At 33.4% G+C, this 26,855-nt stretch overlaps 1 pseudogene; it reads left to right on the forward strand.

Moving 5' to 3' along the window:
- The first annotated feature begins 2,001 nt into the window (after nt 1-2,001).
- Nucleotides 2,002-14,916, forward strand: LOC127899860 (uncharacterized; annotated as a pseudogene).
- The last annotated feature ends 11,939 nt before the right edge of the window (nt 14,917-26,855 follow it).

The following is a 26,855-nucleotide window of genomic DNA, read 5'->3' on the forward strand; positions in this document are numbered from 1 at the left end:
TTGTGCTTCAAGAACCAAGTGGTATTGGTAGCCTAAAAAAATAATCTTTCTCTCATGCTTCCTTTTGGATCCAAATTCACAATGTGCCACTGATGTGTATGGATACTAGTACAATCCAAGAGTTGGGCTCGAGAGTAGGAAAAGTGGAGGATATAGGAATAGATACTCAAGGGGAGTGTTTTAGGGAATTCGTCATTCTCTGAGTCTCGGTAGACATCATAAAACCATTAAAGAGGATTATTGTTCTTAAACAAGAAGGGGAAGAAGAAATTCTAATGCCAGTGTTATATGAAAAGCTACCAGACTTCTGTTTTTGCTGTGGGTGTATTGGCTATCAGTTCTGAGAATGCAAATAATACAAAAACTAAAGAAAAGAAGAGTTGCCTTTCGGGCCATGGCTAAAAGTAATTTCCATGGCAGACAGAACCAAACTAAGCAGAAATAAAGGGAAAGGGAGCAAGGAGCAAGAGAAATCGAAAAGGGGAGAAACAGTCTCAGAAAATACAGAGATACTAAACCCAGGTTCACCTTAATCGCACCCGGGTCAACAAAACGAATTCCCTCAAAACCAATAAAACACGAAAGCTAGTATAACATAAATGGGAGGGGAACACGTGGATGAGAAAGGGGAAATGTCAATGAAATCAATTGAGGGATATCGAGGAAGCTGTAAACTAAAGATCACAACCTGCAAGTGGTAGCTGACAACTCTGCAGCTAGTGCAGCAACGAGAATTCAAGAGATTCATGCGGGAAATTAATAGAAAATGAAAGTTTGGAGGGAATTAAAAAGGGGAAGGAAATTGTGGTGGGCCAAGCAATGAATCAGCCCAATCCTCATCTCACAAACCTGTAAAGCTCAGAGGAGGAAGTAGTAGACAACGAGATTGAAACAAAGAGGTTAAGGCCCAAATGGTCGAGATGGAAAAACCAAGCTCGGGAACTAAATAAAAAACAAAGCAGCAAAGCTGGACCCTCAATTTCCAAAAGCCTGAGCAGTGAGGCCAAATGGGGCAGCCCAGATAAAAAAAGGCCAATATGATTAGTCTATTAACAGAAGACTCGGCAACCAGCCCAACAAAATCCCCCTCAGCGAAATTTAAACTTAGTTGGGAATTAACAGCCATGGAAGTGGTTGAAAGTGGTGGATGTCTCAAATGCAGCAACAAAAGATGTATAGGCGGAGGCTGGTGACCAGCCCTACCAGATGCAATGAAGATGATTAGCTGCAATGTTCGGGGGCTGGGGAATACCCGAACATTTCAAGAACTGAAAAACATTCTCCAAAAACACAGGCTTCAAATTCTTTTCCTCTGTGAAACAAAAATGATGTCTGGACAAATGGTGAACATGGGTAAAAATTTAGGTTTCGATAACTGTTTGGTTGTAGATAGGAATGGCATGGGGGTGGATTGGCAATATTGTGGAATGACGATGTGGAGCTGGAGATAGTTTCTTATAGCAACCACTATATTGATGGATTAGTTAGAGGTGCAAACGGGAAGTTGTGGAGGTGCACAGGGGTGTATGGGCATCTAGAGGTAAATAAAAAATGACATACATGGACATTAATGAGAAGGCTTTCAGGTTTGTTCTTCTACCCATTGATTTGCTTTGGAGATTTTAATGAAATTCTAAACTTAAATGAAAAAATGAAGGGGAGTGATAAGCACCTAAACATAGTGGCAGATTTTAAGGAAGTAGTCGAGGAGTATCAGTTAATTGATTTAGAGTGTAGGGGGTACCCTTTCACATGGTCAAACAAAAGGTTCGGACCCCATTTTATAGAAGAAAAGCTGGATAGATTCTTGGGGTCTAAGGATTGGGAGACTGGTCTAACTGAGCTAATGACTTATAACCTAGACACCTGAAGTTCTGATCATACTCCCATAATGCTGGAAATGCAAGATAGAAATAGGAGATGAGATACAAACCAAGGACCAGGTCTCACATGCACTACGAAGACATGTAGAGTGTTTATGATGAATGCAAACGTATTGTTATGGAGGAGTGGGGAAGTCATGATGGTTGGGTGAGAAATAACCATGTGCAGTGTTTTAAAAAGGCTGGAAACAGCTCCAAGGCACAGTTGCAGAGGTGGAGTAAACAACAATTCGGGAATATGATGGCAAAAGTGAATCAGCTAAAAAGAAAGCTTATGGAAATAAAGTTCAATCATGTGCAGTATGAAGCAAAAAATGAAATAAGAAATACGGAGAAACAAATTGAAAATTTACTGATGGATGAGGAGACTTACTGGAGGCAGAGGTCAAGAGTAGAGTGGTTAAAAGAAGGGGATAGAAATACTAAATTCTTCTATTCTAAAGCCTTAGCGCCAATGAAAAAGAATATGATTTGGGGTGTGCTGAACCAGCAGAATGTATGGGTTGAAGACGAAGAAGAAGTGGAAAGGCAGTTTTGCAATTATTTTACAGACTTGTTCACCACCTCTAGCCCCATAAAAGAGTGCATTTTGGATGCTTTATAAGAATTGACTCCAACTGTTACCAGCTACCTTTTATCAAAAGCATTAGCACTTGATCAGGTATGGAGTCATTAAAACATGTCTTCATATCTTAAATAATTGAGGCTCTATTGCCCCAAAAAACTATACTTATATTGCACTGATTCCTAAGGTAGCTAAACCTTTGAAAGTGACAGATTTTAAACCTATAAGTTTATGCAATGTCATCTACATAATTGTAGCTAAATCAATAGCAAATAGGCTGAAAAATATTCTTCATCATGTTATACCCCTAACCCAAAGTGCTTTCATCCCAAACAGATTGATCTCGAATAACACTATTATAGGGTATGAATGCTTGCATAAGACAGCAAAAAAATAAAACATGGGCTAGTGGCTCTTAAATTATATGTCAGTAAAGCCTATGACAGAGTGGAATGGTCTTTTATTGTACACATTATGTTGAGAATGGGGTTTTCGTGTAGATGGGTAGAGTTAAATATGAATTGTGTCACTATAGTCTCTTTTTTTGTCATTGTTAATAGGGTAGCAAAATGGTTGCTTTATCCACAACGAGGGCTTAGACAGGGTTCTCTACTCTCACCTTACCTTTTTATTATGTGTGCTGAAGTATTCTCAAATCGTATCAGACATGTGGAGCATCAAAAGCTTATTCATGTCCTCCAGTTTGGGAGAAACCTATCTATTTCCCAATTTTTATTTGCTGATGACAGTTAAATATTCACTAGAGCTACTGTGGAAGACTGCACAAACTTAAAAAAACTCTTTGAATGTTATGAGAGAGCCTCTGGACAGATCTTCAACCTGGAGAAATCATCAATGTTTTTTAGCAGTGGTATAAAGCCGGAGTATATAAAGCAAAATTTTTAGCTTAAGATTGTTTCCAAGCATGAAAAGTATCTTGGCCTACCATCAATGATAGGGAGAAGGACGAAGAGCTTATTTAATGAGATAAAGCTAAAGGTAAGCAAGATTTCCAGCTGGCAGCACACGTTTTTTTCAAGCGGCAGAAAAGAGATACTCATTAAAGTTGTGGCTCAATTTATCCCAACTTATGCCATGAATGTGTTCAAAATCCCATTGGGGTTATGCGATGATTTACAGAGGGTTATGGCTAAGTTCTGGTGGGGCTCAACAGAGGAAAAAAGAAACATTCACTGGACAAGGTGGGAAAATATAAGTCAAGTAAAAATTAGAGGAGGTTTGGGCTTCAAAGATCTGTCATGCTTCAACCAAGCCCTCTTTGCCAAACAAGGTTGGAGAATTATGCAAGCTCCTGATTCTTTGGTGGCCAAAATATTGAAAGCCATGTATTGTAGGTACTTAAATTTTATAGAGGCTAATTTGGGATCAAAGCTTTTCTACATTTGGAGAAGCATCATATGGGGAAGAAAAGTGTTGGTAAAAGGCTGTAGATAAAGATTAGGTAATGGACAGCAGCTGAAAGTCTTTGAAAGCAGCTAGATTCTTAAACCCACAACTTTCAAACCAACAACTCCTTCGAGATTATCGAAAGAAACTCTTGTTGCTGAGCTAATTAATGGAGACTACCAGTGGAAGGAGGAATTAATATACGACCATTTGGCAAGGAGGATGTTGATGCAATTGTGCAAATTCTTCTACCAAGAAAAAAAATGATGACAAGCTGATTTGGCATTATGATCAAAGAGGGCAGTATTTAGTGAAGAGTGGCTATCAGGTAGCTCTAAAACAAAAACATTCGGATTTCTTGATGGTCTTCTGATAGAAATATTTTCTATCATGAATTTATGATGGCTTTATGATAGGATTATCATTTATCACGAACTTATGATAGAAATTTAATCTATTAAGAAAATGTGATAGAAAAATTACTTCGGCCATATTTAACCCAAATTTTATATATTATTTTATTTTTAAAAAATGTTTGTTTTAAAAAATTTTAAAAAAAATGCTAATAAAACTGTACCGTTTTGAGTACTTTAAACTTTCTTTCTTCTTTTTTTTTTCTAAGTGTTAAACGAATACACACTTAGAAAATAAAATGTTGCTCCTCTCATCACTCTCATTTTCTTCATTTTTTTTATTTTCTTTCATTTTCTCAAGAAACCTTAATGAAATTTTCTCAGGAACCAAATAGTTTACAAATCCTTCAACAAACAGTTTACAAATCCTTCGATTCTGAAGGAAAATGCAGTACCAGAGGTTGAAGCAGTAGTAACAAGCACTAGTGCAGCAAGCACTTCTTCAACAACAATCTCTTTACCATCCCAGCCTCTTAGCCACTACTCAGGTCCAATTTCTTGTTTGCATGTTGTTTCTCGTCGCTTCTGTGAATCCATTATACCGTGATTTCGATTGTGTTTTCATAATTTCAAACTTTGATTTGTACGCACTATTTAGGGTTAGTGTTGAGTGTTAGAAAATGTATATTTATGAAGGAGAAAAGCGTCATTTTACATTTCAAGTCTTGCTAACACCCTTACTTTTATGTATTTAAGTTTCTGGTGATTTAATTACGTGTGTTTTATTTTAATTAAGTATTTTATATATTTTAGGGGCATTATGGTCATTTCATAATGAATGAGAGATCAGACGGCAAAACGGACATCACTTTTGAACTCAAGACGGTCGAAAACCTTAGGAGGAGTATAAAGGAAAAATGGCACTGTTCACATGCACGGTACTATTCACATGTACGGTACTGTTCACAACATTGTTCACATAGACAGATCGATGACGTGGCATTGACTGATGATGTGGCATTGACTGATGAGGTGTCACGATCCTGTTGGACTAAAATTCTTATACACTATTGACTGATGACGTGGCGCAATCCTAAGCGTCCAAACTGTTTTTAATCTGATGGCCATGATTTACTCAATGTATCTATAAAAAGGGCCCCCCCTAATTTAGCATCTCTGAATCCATTTTTGGGCTCCATTTTCTGTAATTCCTTCTCCATCTTGTATTTTCTACGTATTTTAATAAATTCTCATTTTGCTCCTAGTTCAATTATGAGTAGCTAATTTTCTTTCAAGCTTGGATATTGAAGGTGATGTCTCAACATGTGTCATGGGCTTTAATTGGTAAATTTACTTTCTTTTCCCTTCTGGTTTTTGTGGATGTTTTGACTTCTCATCGATAAATAATAATAATCTTGTCTAGATACCGCCCTGATTTCACCGGCTCCCTAGTACAAGGTTATTATTATTTGGCACGATAAACCCTTAGCACCATATTGATTAGAGTGTGGTTCATGAGGTGTGGATTCTCCCCTCATGATTTAATTGGCATTAATAAGGAATATTTAGCCCATGGTGCATGTTAATACGGATCCAGATACCCGAGTACGTCATTTCAATAGATTTCTCTTCAATTTTTTCTCGTCATTTCAATCCTAATTTTAGAATAATCTAAATCACTTTCACCACAAATCCAACCACCCTCATACAAAATTAATTCTACATATAATTAAAATTCACCTCCTCGTGGGATCGACACTCGTCACCATTAATCTATTCTACAATAGATTCGTGCACTTGCGAGTTCAATAAAATTTGCACAATAAGTTTTTGGCTCCGTTGTCGGGGAGGTAAGTTGTTTTAATTCGTAGAATTAATTTTTGTGAATAATTTCTTTTATTTATTTTCTTGTATTTTTTTCTTATTAAAAAAAAGTGAATCTGCATTTAGAGGTAAGAATTTTTTTTCTCCTTTAAAATTCTGTAATTTAATTTTTTAGTTATTTTTCTTTGTAATTTTTTTATTTTATTAATTTATTTCACGTATTTTTTTAGTGTGTTTTTGTAGAAAGGTTTTAACAGCATAATAAGGTTAGTACTGTAATTTCTGATTCTTCTTTATTTTTATTTGTTTTGTTCCCATTTATTTTGTATTCATTGCATGCATGGTCGAATGTCATTATTACTTAACACTTCGTACATATTGAGAATTTAGAAAGCCAACTCAGAGACATTGAGAGAAGTGTCTACAACATCCAGTTGGAGCTTAAGGTAAATTCAATAAAAGGACGATTTTAATTTTCTTTGTGTGTTTTAATTTATTTTTCTGTTTGTATGCTTTAGTTTGTTACCCCGGTGAAGTGGCAGATAACGGTACTCCATGACAATCAAGTCGATTACTTCAGTTTCTCATAATAACTGATATTCTGAGGTGAAAGTATGGACAGAAACGAGATTCTAGCAAAGCTTCACAATCGATTCCCTTCACTTCCTCATAATGCCCTCCTTACAATCTATAAAGCTCGGTCCGAACGCATGCGATTGCTCATGAGGAATAACATACCTGCTGACATCCGTTGGTTAATCGAGGCTAAAGTACGATTGGCAGGTGAGTTGCCTCCAAAATTTATTGCATACATGCCTGGTTGTGGTAAAGGAAATTATGCAAGAAAATGAAGATCTCGAAGAATTTCTGTTGCTTGTCATAAATGTGCCAGAATGAGATGCAATAAAAACCCATGTTCTTTAGGAATGATGTCTGATAACAGGGAAGATAAGATTCAATTCATTAGGGATGGCTTGAATAAGGAGTCATTGGATGATATCATTTTGTCTCTTGAAACGCATCCCAGTGGATATGTGCAAGAAGCGATTCTCCAGTTATGGCCATTATTCCAGAAAGAGCATACACGATATAGTCTCAGGAATCTGACTATAAACAACCTTATTTGCCAGTTTATAAGAAAACTGGATGGGAAGCCTATCCTCAACTCATAGAAGGCGTTCAAGCCATTTCTGGACGTAAAACCAGAAGAAGATGTGAGCCACAGTTGCAACTACCTGTAAATATCTTTTTACTTCACTGTTATTTTATTTCACTGTTGTTTTATCATTTGCATTATTGTCTTTAATAATTTTATTTTATCATTTTTTTACTGTTTGCTTTTTAACTCTCGAGCCATGTGCTTTATGTGTTATTTGACACTGACATGTCACCTCATACACAGTTGTGACCCACTGTCACCAAGATTCTTAAATATGATTTTTTGTCAAGTACTCACAAATTGTTTTTGAGAAGTATCCCAATAGCAGCTACTACCAATAGATAATTCAAGAACATTTGTGTGCTTTCTGGATTTAACTATGACAAACATAAAGAGTTTGTTGAGGCAGCCATAGATCTCGGTCGAAGCATAGCAGAGAGAAAATTACACTTGGTGTATGGAGGAGGTAACCGAGGGTTATCAAAATTAGTCTCGGAAGCTGCTTTTGTCAGAGGAAGCCAAGTGTTAGGCATCATCCCAAGAGCCCTAAAACCTTTGGGCAGTTTGTCTGACTCACCGACTGGAGAAGAGTTAATCATCTCAGGTATGTAAGAAAGAATAACTGAAATGCTTAATCATGCTAATTCTTTTATTTTCATACCAAGAGATCTTGCAACTCTAGAGGCACTTATCACATTAGCATCTTAGGCCCATTTGAACATTCACCAGAAACTCATCGGTTTGTTAAATGTCAATAACTTTTATGGTAACTTTATCGCATTTCTTAACCATGCAATAAAAAACTATTTCATTCATTCCAAGGCGAAAAAGCTTTTTATTTGTGCTCACACTGCTAATGAGCTACTTGATATGTTACAAGCTTATAAACCGGAGCCAGATCCATGGACCTTTGTGTTGGAGCGTCCGAATAATGATGGTAACAGTAGCCGCAGTAAGAAATACAAATTAGATTTAACTCTCCGCTTGTAAATATTTTCTTCTGTGTTGCACCACCTAGGTGATATCTTCTAAACTCTACTTCTTTCCTTTAAAACATTAACGACAATGTTTCGTTCTGGTTGGAAGGAGGGAATAGTCGACAATTGTGGAATCTTGGTTAAGTTTTTACTGATTTTTTGTTGTAAAAACTAACTGTTGCTATCTTTTTATGTTGAAGATGGCTGAATATGGAGTGTAGTGACTCTAGAAATGCATCTTCATCGTTTGAAAATAAAATAAAATAAAATTCAGATATTTTCTTTTTCTTTATTAAGTTTTGATATTCATTTTTCTTCCTCTTTTTAATTTCTCCTTTATAAATATACATTTTTAAATTTTTGAGTCAAAGATGGCGGAATATGGAGTGTAGTGCCTCTAGAAACGCATCTTCTTAGTTAAACAAAAAAAAATGTTTTCTTTTTCTATCATTTTAAGTGTAACTTTTTTAATTAGTTTTTCTACATCATTTTCACATTTCTGCATGCATTTTTTCCTTTCATGTTTAGAATAGGTTTGGAGGTAGGATTTTGTTTGAAAAAAAATTGTGTAATTTGTTTTAATATTGGATGACATGATTAATTACAAATATTTGTATTTGTATTATCTTTGGTCTTAAGTGAGGTCACGCTATGTTTGCTACTCTACATGTTGATGTCGGAGACAAATATGAGTTGCTTGAATGAATGAACATGTCATAATAAGTATCAAATGAGTTTTTGAGCCTATCATTTTTCTTGGAGAGTAACCCTTTTGCTCATTCTTTATACAACATGATCTCTAGATTTCTTTTGAGTTAACCCTTAAAAAAAATTATAAAATAAAAAATAAAAAAAAATGTGTGTTGCTACATTTGGAGGCCCATCTAACTAGTAGATATGGAAGATTATTTAGAGCCCTAAAAGACTATGGAAAGGCCATCTTTGATCCGTTTGAGCCTTTCTAGTCATCCCTTTTATGAAATATCCATAGTTAACCCTTTTGAGCCTTTAAAAAAAAATATTTTTTTTGTCAAACTTATCATCTTGACCCACCCCGATTTGGAGTATTACCTGATATCTTACAAGTTACATCACCTATTTATGTTTGAGATAATGTAAATAATTATTTTTTTTAGTGAAGTTATGCCAAACAAAAGCAAAAAAAAAATGTTGTTCAAAAATAAAAATAACAATAATAGGTGAAATCCACCTTGCAACTTCCAAAAAAAGAAATCTCTACATTTTTCTCAAACATACACTTTGTTTTCCTTATTTCCCCTCCTTTGTTAGCCATGTCCCTAGCCTACGTTAAGTCCTAATAAAAGTCCTTTTTGATTTTAGGGAACTATAGTCTGAAGTAGACGCTAGTTATATGGGCTAAAAAGATGTAGTGATATATAAAATAAATAAATAAATTGGGTTGACTAGCATTTTTATTTGACTTGAGATCGTATTATTTTTAAGCTGATGGCATATTTCTTTCATCTTGGTGAGAGCATGTGATATCACTTCTTTATTATTTTCTCTCAATTACCATTCATTGGAGTGACTATTTTTATTGGGTTCAATTTCTTTGTGAGAGTGTCACTATTTCCAGTGAGATTTTGAGGTTTAACATGTCATTCTTGAAAGTAGCTGTGACAAAGTCTATTGGGCTGATTCATGTGGATGGTTGATGTGGGTGTGATGTTTCTTTAGACTGGAGATAATGCTTATACTTTTATTTTATTATTATCATTAGTCTGATTAAATAAACATGATTGTTAAAAAAAAATTATTTTGTACTTGAATTTTGTTTTTGCTTTATTTGCTAGGGACTAGCAATAAGCTGGTTGGGGGGTGTGTTGAGTGTTAGAAAATGTATATTTATAAAGGAGAAAATCGTCATTTTACATTTCAAGTCTTACTAATACCCTTACTTTTATGTATTTATGTTTCTTGTGATTTAATTACGTGTGTTTTATTTTAATTAAGTATTTTATATATTTTAGAGGTATTATGGTTATTTCACAATGAACGAGAGATCAGACGGCAAAACGGACATCACTTTTGAACTCAGGACCGTCGAAAATCTTAGGAGGAGCATAAAAAGAAAAATAGAACTGTTCACATGTACGGTACTGTCTACGTTACTGTTCACGACACTGTTCACATAGATGGATCCATGATGTGGCATTGACCGATGATGTGGCATTGACTGATGAGGTGTCATGATCCTGTTGGACTAAAATTCTTATACACTATTGATTGGTGATTAGTATTAAAAATTGTTTAATTATCAAACGATAATATGTTATTTTATACTTATGTTATAATTTATATTTGTGTTTATGTAATATATTATGAATTATTAATTATGTTTAAAATATATTTAATTTTGTGTATTTTTATGTATTTATTAGGAAAAATATTAATTTCACGTACTTCGAGGCTCCAAACAGATAAACGGAGGTCAAATTTGGATTCCGGAGGTCCGAAAACCTTAAGATCAGTCAAGATCAGCTTAAAATTTGGCTTGTGTAAAAAAAGTTGACTTTTCCTGTTGACTGAACACTGATTGGATGATGAAATGAGCTTACAATAGATATGAGTGCATGGGATAGCTAGCAATCTTGACCAAATCTCAACCGTTCATGATTCAATGGCCATGATTGTGCCACGTGACAATGGTTGGTGAAGCAAGTTGGAGGATCCGAATCTTTGTATTCGGGTCGACCCGATTCACCCATTAACCCGCCAAATCTCAACCGTTCTTTCGGTAAATCGGACGAGTCAAATAATGCCATGTGTGATGTTGACTTTTGAAGTTTGACCAACCATTGGATCTTGATCTAAGGGTTGTGAGGAGCACATGCATGAAGCCTATGATGGACCACAAAGCACTGGATTATGAATTTATTTTTCTATAAATAAGGCCTCATTTTTATGTTTTAATCATCTCTCTACAACTCTCTTCTTATCAAATTCTCTCCATCTCCTTGTAATCTTGATTTTCAGGTGTGTTTTTAATATTTTGTATAATTATTTTGATAAATAAAATTAGTTTTATTTCCAATTTTAGTTGTTTTTATTACTTTTAATTACAAGTAATTCAATTTTACTACTTTTTATTTTAATTATGCTTAACTAAATAATATTAGTTAGGGGAAGGTGAAACTCTTAGGAAATAAATATGATTTAATCAAATTCTATTTTTTATTTTATAAATTAAATTATTTTCTATTTAATTTTATACATGTTTTATATTTTGAAATTTTGATTTATTGTAGACAAACAAATGAATTTGGCACAATAAATTCTTAAGATCTTAATATAAGGCATGGTGAAATGGTATTTTGACTTATTGTAGACAAATTAAATTTTGACACAATAAATACTTAATCCATCATAAAATTAAAGGGAAAATAATAATAATTTGTATAATTAATCTTTTGGGTAATAAATCTAAAAAAATTAGCAAAAAGAATTTATTAAGTTTTATTTACTTCTAAGAGTGGATCCATAACCCTAACTAGTTCAATTTCATAGTTTCATTTAAATTAAGTTGTTTATATTTAAGTTTTAATTTCAATTTTTAGTTAAAATAAAATAAACTAATTAAATCTTTTCTATGTGGATCGACCTCGGACTCACCGAGTTATAATACAACAAGACACTCTTATACTTGGGAGTTAAAAATTACTTTTAAGTTGTGTCAAGTTTTTGGCGCCGTTACCGGGGAAAAGTTTTTATTTTGCTTTATTTTTCTGGTTTTTTATTTTTCGCTTTGTGTAAATTTTTGTTTACTCCCTTTTCGTTTTCTTAAATTCTCTTTTGACCCTGTATCTTTCATAATTCTCATTTCACCCCAACAATTCCCGTTTCTAGCCCAATCTTCTTGTAATTACGTTCGGCCCCCAACATCTTTCAACCGTTTCACTTTCATCCCAAAAGGCTCAATTCTAAACTTCTAAAAATTATAGTTTTGCCATAAAATTAAAAATAATTTGTAATAAAATCTCTAGACGAAATTCCTCAAAATAATCAAGACTTGGACATACTTTGGACATATTTTGAACATATTTGGACTTATTTTGGACCAAACTAACTTTAACCACTAACTCTAATTACTAACTCTTAACTTACTAACTGCTAACTCCTAACTTTTTTTTAATTTCAGTTATTTAATTTTCTGCATTTATTTTATTTCGTATTTATTTATTTATTTTTGCTTTATTGGTGGGTTTAACCACCAAACTAACTACTAACTCTTAACTTTAATTTTCAGTTATTTAATTTTCAGTATTTATTTAATTTTGTATTTTTTTTAATTGGTGGGTTCAACCACCATTTTTTTTCTATTATTATTTTGCATTTATTTTATACTTAATTGGTGGGTTCAACCACTAAAATTGTTATTTAATTTTCTTTTGTATACTTATATTATTTGCTTATTTATTTTTTATTTTATTTTGTTATCAATTTGTGTAAATATTATCTTTATAACATAACCATTGCATGAGACATTGGTCTCGATCTTCGAGTGGCAGGTTAATTCGTAGATCTCAATCTCCACCACCAATCATGGATGAGAATCAAGGCGAAAACGTTTTGGGCGAACTTAACCTTTAAATTGATCAGGGAGACAACAATCTCAACATGGGCATGATCAGAATCAACCAAGAACTCTGAGAGACTACATGAATCCAACCAGAACCGGAGCACCGTCGTGTATAGTATTTCCTCCAGAAGCATCTCGATTCAACTTTAAACCAGGTATTATCCAACTTTTACCAACATTTCATGGTTTAGAATCTGAGAATCCGTACTTGCATCTAAGAGATTTTGAGGAAGTTTATAATACATACACAGACCAAAATTGTAGCATGAACATAATTAGATTAAAGCTTTTTCCTTTTTCATTAAAAGATAAAGCTAAAACTTGGCTACAAAACCTTAGATCTGGATCAGTAAGAACTTGGAATAACATGCAAGAACAGTTTTTGAAAAAATTCTTTCTACCTCATAGAACAAATTCTTTTAAAAGGCAAATCAGTTCTTTCACTCAAAAAAATGGAGAAACATTATACCAATGTTGGGATAGGTTTAAAGAATTGCTTAACATATGTCCACATCATGGTTTTGAAACTTGGCAATTGGTCACTTGCTTCTACGAGGGCTTAATACCCCAAAGTAGACAGGTTATTGAAATGATGTGTAATGGTGAATTTAGGGATAAAAATCTTGAAAATGCACTAGATTACCTTGACCAATTAGCTGAAAATGCACAACATTGGGATACTGTTGGAACTTTTGAATTGACAAATAAGCAACAATCATCTCCATCTAGTGGAGGAATCCATAACCTTAGGGAAGATCATGATTTACAAGCAAAATTTGCATCCCTTGTTAGGAAAGTTGAAGCTTTGGAGCATAAAAAGAGTGATTAAGTAAAATCTGTTCAAGAAATTGCATGTAACATATGTAATTCGAATGATCATTTCACTCAAGAGTGTCCCACTTTGCCTGCACTTAAAGAATGTCTAAATGATCAAGCTAATGTCATTAACACTTTCAATAAACGAAACCCATATTCACAGACTTATAATCCTGGTTGGAGAAATCATCCGAATTTCAGTTGGAGGAATAATAATAATGCACAATCTTCACAAGCACCACCTCCACAAAATTTTCAAAATCCTCAGCCTTATGCACCATATGTTCCACCACCCTGGAAAAATCTGGAAGACACAATGCATTCATTCATCAGAAAGCAAGATGTTATTAACAATCAAAATGCACAAACTTTTTCTGATTTGAAAGATACTCTTGCTAAAATTGCTTCTGCACTCACCATTCAAGAAAAAGGAAAATTTCCAGCCCAACCACAACCAAATCCTAAAATTCAACAAAATCCACCCACATACCAAGTCAAGTCAGTTATAACTCTTTGTAGTGGTAAGGTTGTTGATAGACCTATGCTTGAACCTTATGAAAATGATGAAAATTCAAAGGGTAAGGAATGACTAAATGAACTTACACCTAGTGAAGAAATAACTAGTGTTCCACTTGAACCACCATTTCCTCATGTATTGAATAAACCAAAGAAATCAAACCACTCTTCTGAAATTTATGAAATCTTTAAGCAAGTGAAAGTTAACATTCCTCTATTAGATGCAATCAAGCAGGTTCCTTCATATGCCAAATTTTTAAAGGACTTGTGCACTGTTAAGAGGAAATTGAAGGTAAGAAAGAGTGCTTTCATGGCCGAACAAGTAAGTACAATTCTGTCTACTAATAATAAGTTGAAATATAAAGATCCCGGTTGTCCTACCATTTCTTGTATTATTGATAACCACATAATTGAGCATGCTTTATTAGATCTTGGTGCTAGTGTTAATTTGCTTCCATATTCAGTTTATCTTCAACTTAATCTTGGTGAGTTAAAATCAACTTCAACTACACTTTTGCTTGCCGATAGATCAGTTAAAGTACCAAAAGGAATAGTGGAAGATGTTTTAGTACAAGTTGATAAATTTATTTATCCTGTGGATTTTATTGTCTTGGAAACTGAACCTGTTGTGAATAATTACAAACAAATTCCTGTAATTTTAGGTCGACCATTTTTAGCAACTGTTAATGCTTTGATTAATTGTAGGAATGGTTTAATGAATTTATCCTTTGGGAATATGATTTGGAATTGAATGTTTTCAACATGTGCAGGCAACCTAATGAAGAAAATGAGAATGAAGATGATACTGATGAATAAAAGGAATTGTTTGAATCTTGTATCAAGGAAAATATTCAACAAGGGGATTTTTCTGAACTTTCTAATGTTTGTTTAGTTAATTCAATTGAGTCAAATAAGCAACTTGAACTTGATATTTCTAATATAAATTCGTTGCTTGATTCTGTGCAGACTTCGTAAAATTATGATGACGAGCCAAAATTTGAGGAGCTTGGAAGTATTGAAAAGACAGAACAACAAGAAGCACCTAAAATGGAATTGAAACCTTTGCCTGAAGGATTAAAGTATGCTTTTCTTGGAGAAGAACAAACTTATCCTGTTGTGATTTCTTCTACTTTAACAAGCGACCAAGAAGGTAAGTTACTTACTGTTCTTAAAAAGCATAAAAATGCAATAGGATGGACTTTAAATGATATTAAAGGCATTAATCCCTTAATCTGCACGCATAGAATTAATTTGGAAGAAAATGCTGAAACATGTCAACAACCTCAAAGAAGATTAAACCCACACATGAAAGAGGTAGTCAAAATAGAAGTCCTTAAATTGCTTGATGTGGGAATTATCTACCCTATTTCTGATAGTAAGTGGGTAAGTCCTACACAAGTAGTGCCCAAAAAATCTGGAATCATTGTTGTTAAAAATGAAAAAGGTGAATTAATTCCAACACGAATTATATCTAGTTGGCGCATGTGCATTGATTATAGAAAATTAAATGAAGCCACTAGAAAAGATCATTTTCCATTACCATTCCTTGACCAAATCTTAGAAAGAGTAGCAGGACATCCCTACTACTGTTTTTTAGATGGATATTCAGGTTATTATCAAATTCCTATAGCACTTGAGGACCAAGAAAAGACCACATTCACATGTCATTTTGGAACATTTGCATTTAAAAGAATGTCATTCGGGCTTTGTAATGCTCCTGCAACATTTCAAAAATGTATGTTAAGCATTTTTTGTGATATGGTTGAACATTGTTTAGAGGTCTTTATGGATGATTTGACTGTGTTTGGGAATTCTTTTGATGATTGCCTTGATAATTTGGAGAAAGTTTTAAAAAGATGTGTTGAAAAAGAACTCGTGTTGAATTGGGAAAAATGTCACTACATGGTTACTTCTGGAATTGTTTTGGGTCATGTTGTTTCTATTAAAGGAATTGAAGTTGACAAAGCAAAAATCGAAGTCATATCTAAATTGCCACAACCAAAAACAATTAGAGATGTACGATCCTTTTTAGGACATGCAGGATTTTATAGAAGATTTATAAAAAAATTTAGTGTCATATCTAAACCACTTTGTAACTTCTTATTAAAAGATGCATCGTTTGAATGGAATGATGATTGCCAAAAATCTTTTGAGAAAATAATTTGTCTTTTAACATCTGCACCTATTATGCAATCTCCTGATTGGTCTTTGCCCTTTGAATTAATGTGTGATGCAAGTGATTTTGCTGTTGGTGCTGTTTTAGGACAAAGAAGGGATAGTAAACCTTTTGTGATTTATTATGCGAGTAAGACTTTGGATAGTGCTAAAATGAATTATTCTACAACTGAAAAAGAATTACTTGCTGTTGTATTTGCATTAAACAAATTATGTTCATATTTGCTTGGCTCTAAATCTGTTGTGTTTACTGACCACGCTGCTGTGAGATATTTGATGAGTAAACAGGATGCCAAACCGAGACTAATTCGTTGGATTTTGTTACTACAAGAATTTGACCTTACCATCAAAGATAAAAAGGGTGCTGAAAATGTTGTTGCTGATCATCTATCAAGACTCACATCCGAATTCTGCAATGATATTACACCCATAAATGATTCTTTCCCTGATGAATTTTTATTTTCTGTTACTTCAATGCCATGGTATGCTAACATTGTTAATTTCCTTGTTACAGGTAAAATGCCTTTGCAATGGAATGCTCAAGAGAAGAAGAAATTTTTTGTTGAAGTAAAGAAATTTTATTGGGATGACCCTTATTTGTTCAAATATTGCCCAGATCAAATTTTTCGGCGATGTATTCCTGATAATGAGGTAAGTAGTGTCATTAATTTTTGTCATTCTGAAGCATGTGGTGGTCACTTTTCTTCAAGAAAAACTACTGCTAAAATTTTACAGTGTGGATTTTATTGGGCTGCCATGTTTAAAGACACATATGAATTCTGCAAAAGTTGTGAAAAATGTCAAAAATCAGGATCAATTACAAAAAGAAACATGATGCCCTTAAATCCCATACTTGAAATTGAAATATTTGACTGTTGGGGAATTGATTTCATGGGTCCATTTCCATCATCTTTTGGATTTGTGTATATATTAGTTGCAGTGGATTATGTCTCAAAATGGATTGAAGCAATTTCTTGTCGAAATAATGATAGTAAAACTGTGGTTAAATTTTTAAGAGAAAACATTTTAAGTCGATTTGGAATCCCTCGAGCCATTATCAGTGATGGAGGTAAGCATTTTTGTAATAAGTAATTTGAGTCTTTAATGAAGAAATATGGAATTACACATAAAATTGCTACCCCTTATCATCCTCAAACAAATGGTCAAGTTGAATTAGCAAATAGGGAGATAAAACAAATTTTGGAAAAAACGGTTAACCCAAACCGAAAAGATTGGTCTCTTAGACTTAATGATGCACTTTGGGCTTACCGTACTGCATTTAAAACGTCATTAGGAATGTCACCCTATCGGTTAGTTTATGGTAAACCTTGTCAATATTTGGTTTTTTTTTCTTTTTCTCTAGATTGATGCACTGTACATAGTTTTTTTTAACATTGCTTTTCTTGTGTAAGCGTGTTTGTTTGACAGTTGTACATTCTCTCATCAATTTCCATTTTACATCATGAGCACCTCAATGAGAAAATTTCTGTTCGCACATTTTAAAAGATTTCTGCGTATAAAATTTCACTTAAGAGGCCTGATACAAAGCTGTAAATCACATCCACTTTGGGTTCCGTAACCACCAGAATTCGTGTCCTATGTTGAGGATCTAGAGGGACAACTCAGAACAGTAGAGAGTGGCATATATGAATTTCAAATGGAGCTTGAGGTTAACTCAATGAGAGGACGAATGTAAGTTCATTTTTCTTTTATATTGTGTGCTTCTTTTTGCTCGCTTTCACGCTTGATTTGATTTTGCAGATTTGATTTTGGTTTGTTTTGATTTATTTTCCCGTATAAATGGCGGATAACGGTACTCCGTGACTTCTTAAGTCGGTATCTTCAGTTTCCCACAATAACTGAAATCCCAAAATCAAACATGGAAGAAATACAACATAAACTCCATAAGCATTTTCCCTCTCTCCCTCAGAATGCCCTAAGGAAAATTTACAAAGCTCGTTATGAACGACTGCGTTTGTTAATGATCAATGGTATTCCTTCTGACATTCGTTGGTTAATTGAAGCAAAGGTCCGATTAGCAGGTGAGTTTTCCGATCCATTTGTTTCTTACATGCCTGGTTTTGGTAAAAGTACGTTTGCTAAGAAAAGGAGAGCTAAACGACTTGGCTCAAAATGTCATAACTGTGTAAGACTTGGTTGCAAACGACCGGATTGTAAATCTTTAGGAATGGTTTCTGATACTCGTGAAGATAAAATTAAATTCGTTAAAGATGGCATGAGTAAAGAATCGTTGGATGATATCTTACGATCTCTTGAGACGCATCGAAGCGTATTTGTGCAACGTGAGATTTATAATTTGTGGATACTATTCCAAAAACAAAGTGCACAGTTTAGTCTTGGGAATCTGACTCAAAAAGACCCTGTTTGCCAGTTTATAAGAAAACTGGATGGGAAGTCGATCCTCGACCCATAGAGGGCGTTCAAGTCGTTACTGGACGTAAAACCAGAGGAAGATGTGAGCCACAATCACAACTACCAGTAAATAGCCTTTCACTTCACTGTTATTTTACTTTACTGTTATTTTATCATTTGCATTATTGCATTTAGCGATGTGATTTTGTATTTAATAAATATTTAGTTTCTTTTACTGTTTGCTTTTTCTAATCATTACTTTCTTTTTACTGTTTGTTTTTGAATTATTGAGCCACGAGCTTTACTCGTCATTTGACAAATATGCCAACCCATTTACAGCTGTTTCTCATTATTTATGTCACCAAGATCTTTAAATATGAGCTCGTTTTTCAAACACTCACAACTTGTTTTTGAAAAATTAGTCCAATGGCAGCATTTTCGAGTAAACAATTCAAAAACATTTGTGTGCTTTCTGGGTTTCACTATGGAAAGTAGTTCGTTCAGGCAGCTGTAGATCTTGGTCATGTCATAGCAGAGAGGAAACTGCATCTTGTATATGGAGGAGGTGAATGAGGGTTATCAAGACTTGTCTCAGAAGCTGTTTTTACCAGAGGAAGCCAAGTACTCGGCATTATCCCAAAACCCATGAAACCGCTAGTGTGCTTGTCTGGCCCACCAATTGGAGAAGAATTAGTGGTATCAAGTATGCAAGAGAGAATATCTGAAATGATGAATCATGCTGATGCTTTTATTTTCTTGCCAGGAGATCTTGCAACTTTTGAGGCACTAATTACATTTGCATTTTGGGCCCACTTGAACATTCATCAAAAACCCATCGGTTTGTTAAATGTTAATAATTTTTATGACGGCTTGCTAACTTTTATTAACCATGCAATAAAGAATCATTTTGTTCCACATTTTGTAAAAAAACTCTTTATCTCTGCTTCTACTGCTAATGAGTTACTTGATCTTTTGCAAGTTTATACACCAGAGCCAGATCCAAAGACTTTTGCACTGAATTAGTCGATTGATGATGGTAGCGGTAACAGTAGCAGTAATAAGAAGTGCGATTTATATTTAACTCTCCGTCTGTAAATATTTTCTGTTAGAGTGTTCATGTGCTGTCTTTTAAACTCTTTCTCTTTCCTTTTAAAACATTGAGGACAATGTATTTTTCAGGTTGGGGGGAGGGAATAGTTGATAATTGTGGAATATCTTAGTCCTGGTTATGTGTTTACATTAAAAAAAAAAAATTATGTAAAGACTAACTTAGGACAAATTTGAGTCGAAGATGGCAGGATATAGAGAACTTAGTCTCTCTAGAAACGCATCTTTTTAATCTTAAGGGTGTTGTTAAAAAAAAAAATTTGACTTTTTCTTCATCTTTGTTATTTTCTTTTAAGCTTCTGCATCAAGTTCAGGTGAGATCTCTTCTTCTTCTTCTTTTATTATTCTCTCTTTTTTTTCTTTTTGCATATCTGTAATATTATAAAATGTTAAGATAATGTTTAGATTAGATTGTGGGGTGGGGATAATTGACGTATGTTTTAAATATGTGTGTTGTTTTTCTCTTTTCTCTTTTCTTTTCTTTGTTAAAAAAAAATTGTTTTTTGTCTAGGATGGTTGTGTAAAGAGTCACGACTTTCGAGACGCATCCTAATAGTCTTGTTGTATTATATTTTGATTTTGAGATTCATAGTAAGTTGTTTTTGTTCCCTTTTCTTTGAATTACTAAAATTTGTGAACTCTCCACTTGGTTATTAAGTTATTTAATTGTTTACTCATTTAACAGGTATTATTGAATCATTCTTCACACACACATTATGACACATACTAGTGGGTTGTAAGTTAAAATTTTACAGCATTTAGTTCTTTTGATTTATTAGGAAAAGTATCTAAGGTAGTAGAAAGTGTATATTTCCAAAAACAAAAAAACAAAAAAAAAGAAGAAAAAAAAATTTTAATTTTGTTATATCTAGAAACCCGAGTAATTAAGTCCGTAGGGGTGTTTCAACACCTAGTGCCCTAAGGTCAACTGGTCTGGGAGTCACTGGCCAAAAGCTCGCTACACGGGTAATAGATATATTGTTTGTTTATTAGAAACCCGAGTAATTAAGTCCGTAGGGGTGCTTCAACACCTAGTGCCCTAAGGCCAACTGGTGTGGGAGTCACTGACCTAAAGCTCGCTACACGGGTTAGAAATGTAATATTTAAAAAATAATAATAATAAATAAAAATATGTCTGAATAATCTATTGTCTAAAGATATAATTTCTAATGAATTTTGGAACGAAAATGTTGTTTTTCTTTTAATGAAGCCCCATAAGTATTGTGTTATTTACTTGAGCACAAAAGAAGGTTTGATGATATTCTGGATAATGAGTGAACATCAATGTGGTAAAGGAATTTGGGAGAGTTCATTTATTTGGTAATTTAGAGGATAGAAGAACAACTATTAACTTGCATGTGAATTTTATAAATCTTAATTTAATATAATGCTTTAATTGCTAGAGGGCTAGCAATAAGCTGGTTGGGAAGTGTGATTAGTATTAAAAATTGTTTAATTATCAAGCGATAATATGTTATTTTATGCTTATGTTATAATTTATATTTGTGTTTATTTAATATATTATGAATTATTAATTATGTTTAAAATATATTTAATTTTGTGTATTTTTATGTGTTTATTAGGAAAAATATTAATTTCACATACTTCGAGGCTCCAAACAGATAACCGGAGGTCAAATTTAGATTTTGGAGGTCTGAAAACCTTAAGATCAGTCAAGATCGGCTTAAAATTTGGCTTATGTAAAAAAAGTTGATTTTTTCTGTTGACCGAGCACTGATTGGATGATGAAATGAGCTTACAATAGATATGAGTGCATGGGATAGCTGGCAATCTTGACCAAATCTCAACCGTTCATGATTCAATGGCCATGATTGTGCCACGTGGCAATGGTTGGTGAAGCAAGTTGGAGGATCCGAATCTTTGTATTCGGGTCGACCCAATCCACCTATTAACCCTCCAAATCTCAACCGTTCTTTGGGTAAATCGGACGAGTCAAATAATGCCATGTGTGATGTTGACTTTTGAAGTTTGACCAACCATTGGATCTTGATCTAAGGGTTGTGAGGAGCACATGCATGAAGCCTATGATGGACCACAAAACACTGGATTATGAATTTATTTTTCTATAAATAGGGCCTCATTTTTATGTTTTAATCATCTCTCTACAACTCTCTTCTTCTCAAATTCCCTCAATCTCCTTGTAATCTTGATTTCCAGGTGTGTTTTTAATATTTTGTATAATTATTTTGATAAATAAAATTAGTTTTATTTCTAATTTTAGTTGTTTTTATTACTTTTAATTACAAGTAATTCAATTTTACTACTTTTTATTTTAATTATGCTTAACTAAATAATATTAGTTAGGGGAAGGTGAAACTCTTAGGAAATAAATATGATTTAATCAAATTCTATTTTTAATTTTATAAATTAAATTATTTTCTATTTAATTTTATACATGTTTTATATTTTGAAATTTTGATTTATTGTAGACAAACAAATGAATTTGGCACAACAAATTCTTAAGATCTTAATATAAGGCATAGTGAAATGGTATTTTGACTTATTGTAGACAAATTAAATTTTGGCACAATAAATACTTAATCCATCATAAAATTAAAGGGAAAATAATAATAATTTGTATAATTAATCTTTTGGGTAATAAATCTAAAAAAATTAGCAAAAAGAATTTATTAAGTTTTATTTACTTCTAAGAGTGGATCCATAACCCTAACTAGTTCAATTTAATAGTTTCATTTAAATTAAGTTGTTTATATTTAAGTTTTAATTTCAATTTTTAGTTAAAATAAAATAAACTAATTAAATCGTTTCTCTGTGGATCGACATCGGACTCACCGAGTTATAATACAACAAGACACTCTTATACTTGGGAGTTAAAAATTACTTTTAAGTTGTGTCAATTGGTGACGTGGCAGCATGTTAGTAGACCAAAAATGGTACATGTATATACACAGAATTATTTTCAACCAAACCGCGTTACTGTTCAAGTCAGGTCAAACCGTGTCATTGTTCAAACCGCGTGGTCAAATAGCGTACTGTTGATTGATGACGTGGCGCAATCCTGAGCGTCCAAACTATTTTTAATTCGATGGCCATGATTTACTCAATATATCTATAAAAATTGGGCCTCCCCCCCTTAATTTAGCATCTTTGAATCCATTTTTGGGCTCCATTTTCTGTAATTCCTTCTCCATCTTGTATTTTCTACGTATTTTAATAAATTTCTATTTTGCCCCTAGTTCAATTATGAGTAGCTAATTTTCTTTCAAGCTTGGGTTGAAGGTGAAGTCTCAACATGTGTCATGGGCTTTAATTGGTAAATTTACTTTCTTTTCCCTTTTGGTTTTTGTGGATGTTTTGACTTCTCATCGACAAATAATAATAATCTAAATACCGCCCTGATTTCACCGGCTCCTTAGTACAAGGTTATTATTATTTGGCACGATAAATCCTTAGCACCATATTGATTAGAGTGTGATTCATGAGGTGTGGATTCCCCCCTCATGATTTAATTGGCATTAATAAGGAATATTTAGCTCATGGTGCATGTTGATACGGATCCAGATACCCGAGTACGTCATTTCAATAGATTTCTTTTCAATTTATTCTCACCATTTCTATTCCAATTTTAAGATAATCTAAATCACTTTTACCACAAATCCAACCACCCTCATACAAAATTAATTCTACATATAATTAAAATTCACCTCCTCGTGGGATCGACACTCATCACCATTAATCTATTCTACAATAGATTCGTGCACTTGCGAGTTCAATAAAATTTGCACAACAATTAGCTTGTGTGATTTTGATGTTCTTTTTTGTTTTGACTTTTAATTTTCAAGCTTTGCTAGAGTTAGGTTTTGATGATTCTTGTTTTGCAAAAATTGTTCAAAATTCTGGGTGTTTGTTCAAATTTTCAAGCTTTGTTCAATTTATTTTACTTTCCAGATGTGTATTTTCGATCTCCTCAGTTAGCTCACTGTCGCTTCTTAATTCCATCGACAATCCATCACCAGAGCTTTACTATAGATGCCCGTAGAACACCGTCGCCGCATTACATCTTTGCTACATGCACCCTGAACTCGTTCACCTTTGTCGTATAAATCTAGGCTGCAGCCTCCTGACTCCATTGATGAATCCTTCACTGGAGCTTCATCACACAATTGTAGCAAAGTATCAAGGTAAATTATTTTTAAAAAATTAATTAGGTGTTGAATTATTTTAGTCATGGTGATTTAGGTTTTAGATTATTTTATATCTCATTTGGCTTGGGTTTACCTAATTTATATGCTAGCTTTAATCTCGGTGGACTTATATCATCATCATATATGTTGGAATTTTTCAATCATTCTAACAGAAGAGAACGCTATACAAATGCCTTATAGTTAATACTAAAAGGTCTCTATTTATTTTTCTTGTCTTTATCCTTGATTCCTCTGTATTTTTGCATTAATGGTTCGTCTATTACTCTGTATAGACTTAGGCATTCATTTTCTGATGTAAGCATTTTAAAATGTTATCGCAAGGAAAAATCCATCTTTGGAAATTGGAACTATTGGCCTTCTCCTTATTTGACAAGTAAATTGTGAGTTTTTTTTTTGTACTTCTAGATATCAATGAGGGCATAGAACCGAATGACATTCTACTTTTAAATATTTTTTATGGATGATTTGTATTGACATCTTTTTTATTTGTAACATGTTGTTGAATGGAACCAAGGCATTTTGTAGTGGTGGTGACCAGGCATTGAGAACCAGAGATGGTTATGCCGATTATGAAAATTTTGGCCGCCTTAATGTCTTAGATTTGCAGGTATTGTGTTTACAGTGTACCCCTTAAAGGCTTACTTATAGGAACGTGTGCTTGTGTTGGTTAATTTTCAATCAATTACTATTAATGCCAATTTGCAAGTGTACACAACAAGCAATATAAAGTGATGAGTATTCAAGATCGTCTCCACTGAGATTGATGTTACTAGAAATGCTACAGTAATCACAATAGTGCAATCGACCTTTATGTCAAGATGAACAAATTGAAAGTTGATGACTACCGAAATTGATAATTGTAAGGAAAGAAAATAAATAAATGTATAAATGAAATGAATTAACTAAATTGCGTAGAGGAATCAAATGAGAATAGGGTAGTTGAATGATCAAACTCTCTTCATGGGTTGACTGCTTTTCATCAAATTAGCACCGGTTGCTACAACAATTTCTATAGCACTGGGCATAATCATTATGCACCATCAGCCGTCGCGTGTTAGAATTCTCATACCTTTAAGTAACTTAGCAATGACCAGTTGTTATTCTACCTACAGCATGACATTATGAACATTTATTCTCTCCACCCTACAAGGTGAGTACCTATGTCTACTTCTTCACAAATCTTAACTTCAAGTATAGCCCTTATGGGATTCAAGATAAACTTAATTCAGGAAACTCAAATTAAGATCAAGTATTACTCTAATAATATCTACTAAGACATGCCCTTTTGCAGCTCTATCTTAACTTGAACCACTAAATGGGTGGTCAACCGAAATAATAGTTATAATAATAACTATTAGAATAAAATGCTATAGCAATTATATAGCAACTCATAAGAACAATCAAAAACTCATTTAGATTGTTTGTCACTCAACTACAACAAGTTTAGTTCATACTTTGACAGAGAAAAACAAACAACAAAATATTGGTCATGAAATACATTGGTTCAATCAAAGAGTAAGAGAAGAACAAGTGAGAACGACAAAGATTGAATCCAGATAACTCTGTTGGATTCTTCAAGGATGCAGCATCGGTTCCTTTCAATTCTGATCGTTTTTTTTTCTTTTCCTCTTAATATTTTTCAATGTTAATTCCTTGTAGCCGTTTTATATGATACGCGCCCCTTTTTATAACTGAAATCTAGGGTAAACAAAAACCCAGGACGTACATGAGTCAAATTAGGAAACTGCAGATCGCAATTCTACAGATATCCCGCTCTAAGTTTTCTCTATCGTTGTTCCAGGATTGCTACAGTAATGATTGTTCCAACAACGACTATAACACTGCACTGTTCTAGATTTTGTTTCACTTCTTTTGTTGCGATATTCTTCCTCCTTTTTGCTAGCCTACTGGCTCAGCATCCCTTCATGGATTATAAACTTCTGAAAATCTACAATTATGCATATGTTTTGAGCACAAATTACTTTAAATCAAGCAAAACTTATTAAGACTAAACTAAAATGGATGTTTATGCAAAACGTAACAAAAATGTAATAAAAACACATCATTTACTCTCTAAGTTGTCTTGATTTAAGTCTAGAATTGCCGTAATAACTCTCATTTCATAGAGTTATCACACCCCCATACTTAAACCGTTACTTGTCCTCAAGTAATGACAACATTATAACACTTTATGCACACAACATGCAACAAATAACTTAGCTCTGTCATCAAATTTGCAAGGATTCTTCCACCTTCATATCACAATCTTAATCATGCAAAATAGCTATAATAGTTCAGTTCGAGACTTAAGTTTCCTTCTGTCCAAAGTGTATGTGTGCTACTTTGATTATATTCCAGAGACGCTACAACGTTACCAAGAGATTGCATGTAATTCAGAGGTAGCAAAAGTTTATTCACATATGGAGTAGCAGAAATCACACATACTCAAACTGCTCTAATAAGAATGAAAACTTAAAAGTACCCATCCCTCTTCACTGCAACATTCATCTTTCATGTGAATGTCAATCATTTGTAATGATGACACCCAGTTACTCAATCAATGCACATATCAAAGTTGTTGTAGCAATATCCGTAACATAATCTTATCTAAAGATATCTTTTAACTCAAGGCTGAACATGGGGCTCATAAACAGACCTGATTACTCAATATCCTAGACAGATGACTTCCTATTATTGTCTCACTTTCTTTTTAGCATGAATCACTTTAAATCAAGCAAAACTTATTAAGACTAAACTAAAATGGATGTTTATGCAAAACGTAACAAAAATGCAATAAAAACACATCATTTACTCTCTAAGTGGTCTTGATTTAAGTTTAGAATTGCCATAATAACTCTCATTTCATAGAGTTATCAGCTTGCTACCTATAAAACCTTATTCTAAACCAAAATT

The sequence above is a fragment of the Citrus sinensis genome, chromosome 9, assembly GCF_022201045.2.
Source record: "Citrus sinensis cultivar Valencia sweet orange chromosome 9, DVS_A1.0, whole genome shotgun sequence".
Taxonomy (NCBI): Eukaryota; Viridiplantae; Streptophyta; class Magnoliopsida; order Sapindales; family Rutaceae; genus Citrus; species Citrus sinensis.